Genomic DNA, 6,000 nt, shown 5'->3' on the forward strand with positions numbered 1-6,000 from the left:
GAAAGGTAAGTATAAGGTAAGTATATAAAAGGTAAGTAAAAAAAATTAAAGGAAAAAACTAAAATAAAAGAAGATTATTAAATAGGTTGGCTTTTCTGTAAGAGTGAATAAAACTAGGTCCTCTGTCCTGGTGAGGGTGGTTAAAGACTAGTAAAATACTACTCCCGTAAAGAAATAAAACAACCAAAAATCAAGTAAGTAAATAAAGTAGATAAGGATAAGAAGTAGAGATTAAAAGAGGATCGATAAAGGCTCAGATTTAAAATAACTGAGAGTGTATGATGATAAGTAAAAGAATGAAAATTGTTTGTTAAAACCTTTTACAAAAGAGGATGATTCTGTTCCAGAGAGGCTTAAGCCAGAATCGAGTGAACCACACCAACCTCGAAATCCGGACCGCTGTGGGATGTGTCCAGGATCTGGAACTCGCCGTACAGGAGGACCTGTTTTCTCCGGAGGCCGTCGCTGGATCCCCTTCTTTAAAGTAGCCGGTTTCAGGATGTGGAATAAATTGTCCTTTTGTATTCATTCAGTTAAAAACACACATTTTACTGAGCTCAGCTAAAAAAATCCTAAAAGCAAACAGTTCATTAAAATCCTCAGTCTCTGCGAAGAGAAAAAAGGAAAAAAGGTTAAAAGCCCAACGTTTCGACTGTGCGTCTTCCTCAGGGGCGTTAGAGAAATGTTTGTGGCAGGTGGCTTTTCAAGTTCCTGTGGAGGGAGTTTACAGGATGTGGGAGGAGCCAAAGCAGGAAGTGGAACACCATCTTTGTAGTTTTTTCAGGTTGTCGTCCATCTGCTATGATTTCATTTTGGCTCCCCCGTGTGGTCACTTTAAGATTACGGCTGCCTCTCTGGAAGGAAACAGAGCCTTACAAATAGGAAATAAGAGAATAAAAGAGGAATTCAAACCTTTGTAAAAGGAATAAAAGAGATGATGAGAGATGTTTATAAAAGATGTTGTAAGAACCTTAATGGACTAAAAGACTTTATAAATAAGTAGCTCCTGTTTAAAAAACTCCTAAGAAAATTTATAAGAAGGAGGAGAGAGTAAAGAGAGGGTAATGTCAGGGTGAGACCAGGTCGAGGGACTATTTTGTGGTTTTTTTGGAGTGATGAAAGAGGTCATAGCTCCAGTTCAGTGGGCAAGTCCAAGCTCTCCGTGCCAAGCCTGCCGGATCCTGTTCCAAAAGATGCCAGCAGGAGAAAAGCTGGTGTCCCGAGGTTGTGAGTCCCATAAAACAATAAAAGGTGTGTTTTTTCCATAAAAACTTCAATCACACGATGTGTTTACTAAAACCGGGTCTGCCCTGAAAGCTAGTTCTAAAATTTTCTAAGAGAAGAAAAATTATAAAACTGGGAAGTTTAAAAGGTCCATAAAAATCATCTTTCCCAATGGGATATGTTTAAAAGGGTTAAAAATTGCTTTTCTGAATAGATGCCTGGCTCTGGCAAGGTTAGGTTTGGAACATAGTCGAGGAGGCACGGGCAACAGAACGATCTTCTTTGTAAAAAAGCAAAAACCCGTAAAATCGGCTTATGGTTGTGTAATAATGGTGTCATAACCAAAATTCAGAAAATCAAAAGGGGAAGGCAAGAAGGTGGGTGACAGGGGAAGCTGAGTGTGGATAAGGTACAGTGGGAAGGTAATTTGAGAGGGGATCAAGAATTTAGGTTTAGGCAAGGGGAAAAAAAGGGGTTAAGTTTAGGAGCGGTAGAGGGTGGGAGGGTAGGAGGGAGGGAAGGGAGTTTGGTTTAGGCAAGGAATGGAGGACTTAGGTTTAGGAGAGGGGGGAGGGGTTTAGGAGAAGGGGAGACCTTAGGATTAGGAAAGGTAGAGGGTAGGGGATCAGAAGGATGTAGGAAATTAGGTTTAGGCAAGGAAATGAGAGAGGTTAAGTTTAGGAGAGGTAGAGGGTAGGGGGTCATCTTGAGTAATTCTGTTAAAAGAATATTAGAACATTTTAAAAGATAATTAAGAGATTACAATCGGAGCTAGAGTATAAAAGTTGTCTACAGACTTTATTAAAATTAAGTGAATTGTTCATTGTCTTTTCCAGGTGGTCTGTAGGGGTCGTGGAGAGTATCTGGTCTTTAGTGGGACGTTGTGGTGTAGAGGTAGGTGGTTTCCCCATTTGAAGGCCTGTCGGCTCTCTGTTGACCCGGGTGGAATCTCCTCACTTTGGGAGTCCCGCTGAATGGTGGTCTCGGCCCGCTGGGTGGTGGTCCCGGCCCGCCGGTGGATACGCTGGTGAGGGGCCCGCTGTGGTGGTACGTAGGTCTCCCTCCGTCCCTTCAGCTGGGTGATGGTCTCGGCCTTCTGGTGGATCCACTGCTGGGGGGCCGGCTGGGGTACTATGTGGGTCTCCCTCCGTCCGCTCCTGTCGGTGGTTCCGGGGGTTCGGGCCTGGTGGGTCGTGGCTGGTATCTGCTTCTGGGGCCTGCTGGGGTGTGGTCCCTCCGTTCCTCGGGTTGGTTGGGGGGTCGGTGTAGGGGGACTCCGGGGGGGTCCCTCCTGCCGTTTCGCCCGTTCCATGTTCACCTCCTGTTGGATGGAGGTGGCCGGGGAGGGGGAGGTCTTGGTCTCCTCAGCAGGGCTGGTGTCATCCAGACCCTCGGTTTGCGAACCCACTGTCCTGGAGTGGAGGGGTGGTGGTGAGGTGTTTGGGTCAATGTCGTAAAGGGCCCACTCAAGAATTTTTTGGTGTGCTTCATTAATAGAAGTTGGTTTGAGACGGTGACCAAATCTTTTTTTAGCCATGTTAAGAGCAGTTTGCCATGCCGATGGTTGGAACGGCTGGCTGTTTTCAACCAACATGCTGAGTTTGGTCACCGCCTCCTCATAATGATCTTGTAGTGTTTGTAAAATATTTTTCATCCAGAGGTACGTGTTGGTTTTAATCTTATCTTTTACCTTCTGGGTGGGGCCTGCTGGCTTGATGAAATCCGAAAGTTTATTGATTTTCTTTTCCATCCCTGGTGGAATAGAGTCGTTTTCAATGGCTTCAAATATTATGTTTTCATGGTGGATGACCTGTATGGTTTTAAAATAAAGAGTGGACCTAATCTTTGATTTTGCAGGGTCCAAACCTTGCAGGTCTGCTCTGGGCCATGTCGAGTGCCGTAGAATGGTCTCCAAGTCCCCCTGGTCTGGAAAGTGATTACTCACCAGTTTCTCCAGCGTCAGAAACATCTCTCAATAAAAGAAAGGTAAGTATAAGGTAAGTATATAAAAGGTAAGTAAAAAAAATTAAAGGAAAAAACTAAAATAAAAGAAGATTATTAAATAGGTTGGCTTTTCTGTAAGAGTGAATAAAACTAGGTCCTCTGTCCTGGTGAGGGTGGTTAAAGACTAGTAAAATACTACTCCCGTAAAGAAATAAAACAACCAAAAATCAAGTAAGTAAATAAAGTAGATAAGGATAAGAAGTAGAGATTAAAAGAGGATCGATAAAGGCTCAGATTTAAAATAACTGAGAGTGTATGATGATAAGTAAAAGAATGAAAATTGTTTGTTAAAACCTTTTACAAAAGAGGATGATTCTGTTCCAGAGAGGCTTAAGCCAGAATCGAGTGAACCACACCAACCTCGAAATCCGGACCGCTGTGGGATGTGTCCAGGATCTGGAACTCGCCGTACAGGAGGACCTGTTTTCTCCGGAGGCCGTCGCTGGATCCCCTTCTTTAAAGTAGCCGGTTTCAGGATGTGGAATAAATTGTCCTTTTGTATTCATTCAGTTAAAAACACACATTTTACTGAGCTCAGCTAAAAAAATCCTAAAAGCAAACAGTTCATTAAAATCCTCAGTCTCTGCGAAGAGAAAAAAGGAAAAAAGGTTAAAAGCCCAACGTTTCGACTGTGCGTCTTCCTCAGGGGCGTTAGAGAAATGTTTGTGGCAGGTGGCTTTTCAAGTTCCTGTGGAGGGAGTTTACAGGATGTGGGAGGAGCCAAAGCAGGAAGTGGAACACCATCTTTGTAGTTTTTTCAGGTTGTCGTCCATCTGCTATGATTTCATTTTGGCTCCCCCGTGTGGTCACTTTAAGATTACGGCTGCCTCTCTGGAAGGAAACAGAGCCTTACAAACAGGAAATAAGAGAATAAAAGAGGAATTCAAACCTTTGTAAAAGGAATAAAAGAGATGATGAGAGATGTTTATAAAAGATGTTGTAAGAACCTTAATGGACTAAAAGACTTTATAAATAAGTAGCTCCTGTTTAAAAAACTCCTAAGAAAATTTATAAGAAGGAGGAGAGAGTAAAGAGAGGGTAATGTCAGGGTGAGACCAGGTCGAGGGACTATTTTGTGGTTTTTTTGGAGTGATGAAAGAGGTCATAGCTCCAGTTCAGTGGGCAAGTCCAAGCTCTCCGTGCCAAGCCTGCCGGATCCTGTTCCAAAAGATGCCAGCAGGAGAAAAGCTGGTGTCCCGAGGTTGTGAGTCCCATAAAACAATAAAAGGTGTGTTTTTTCCATAAAAACTTCAATCACACGATGTGTTTACTAAAACCGGGTCTGCCCTGAAAGCTAGTTCTAAAATTTTCTAAGAGAAGAAAAATTATAAAACTGGGAAGTTTAAAAGGTCCATAAAAATCATCTTTCCCAATGGGATATGTTTAAAAGGGTTAAAAATTGCTTTTCTGAATAGATGCCTGGCTCTGGCAAGGTTAGGTTTGGAACATAGTCGAGGAGGCACGGGCAACAGAACGATCTTCTTTGTAAAAAAGCAAAAACCCGTAAAATCGGCTTATGGTTGTGTAATAATGGTGTCATAACCAAAATTCAGAAAATCAAAAGGGGAAGGCAAGAAGGTGGGTGACAGGGGAAGCTGAGTGTGGATAAGGTACAGTGGGAAGGTAATTTGAGAGGGGATCAAGAATTTAGGTTTAGGCAAGGGGAAAAAAAGGGGTTAAGTTTAGGAGCGGTAGAGGGTGGGAGGGTAGGAGGGAGGGAAGGGAGTTTGGTTTAGGCAAGGAATGGAGGACTTAGGTTTAGGAGAGGGGGGAGGGGTTTAGGAGAAGGGGAGACCTTAGGATTAGGAAAGGTAGAGGGTAGGGGATCAGAAGGATGTAGGAAATTAGGTTTAGGCAAGGAAATGAGAGAGGTTAAGTTTAGGAGAGGTAGAGGGTAGGGGGTCATCTTGAGTAATTCTGTTAAAAGAATATTAGAACATTTTAAAAGATAATTAAGAGATTACAATCGGAGCTAGAGTATAAAAGTTGTCTACAGACTTTATTAAAATTAAGTGAATTGTTCATTGTCTTTTCCAGGTGGTCTGTAGGGGTCGTGGAGAGTATCTGGTCTTTAGTGGGACGTTGTGGTGTAGAGGTAGGTGGTTTCCCCATTTGAAGGCCTGTCGGCTCTCTGTTGACCCGGGTGGAATCTCCTCACTTTGGGAGTCCCGCTGAATGGTGGTCTCGGCCCGCTGGGTGGTGGTCCCGGCCCGCCGGTGGATACGCTGGTGAGGGGCCCGCTGTGGTGGTACGTAGGTCTCCCTCCGTCCCTTCAGCTGGGTGATGGTCTCGGCCTTCTGGTGGATCCACTGCTGGGGGGCCGGCTGGGGTACTATGTGGGTCTCCCTCCGTCCGCTCCTGTCGGTGGTTCCGGGGGTTCGGGCCTGGTGGGTCGTGGCTGGTATCTGCTTCTGGGGCCTGCTGGGGTGTGGTCCCTCCGTTCCTCGGGTTGGTTGGGGGGTCGGTGTAGGGGGACTCCGGGGGGGTCCCTCCTGCCGTTTCGCCCGTTCCATGTTCACCTCCTGTTGGATGGAGGTGGCCGGGGAGGGGGAGGTCTTGGTCTCCTCAGCAGGGCTGGTGTCATCCAGACCCTCGGTTTGCGAACCCACTGTCCTGGAGTGGAGGGGTGGTGGTGAGGTGTTTGGGTCAATGTCGTAAAGGGCCCACTCAAGAATTTTTTGGTGTGCTTCATTAATAGAAGTTGGTTTGAGACGGTGACCAAATCTTTTTTTAGCCATGTTAAGAGCAGTTTGCCATGCCGATGGTTGGAAC

The sequence above is a fragment of the Blennius ocellaris genome, assembly GCF_963422515.1.
Source record: "Blennius ocellaris genome assembly, contig: SCAFFOLD_67, whole genome shotgun sequence".
Taxonomy (NCBI): Eukaryota; Metazoa; Chordata; class Actinopteri; order Blenniiformes; family Blenniidae; genus Blennius; species Blennius ocellaris.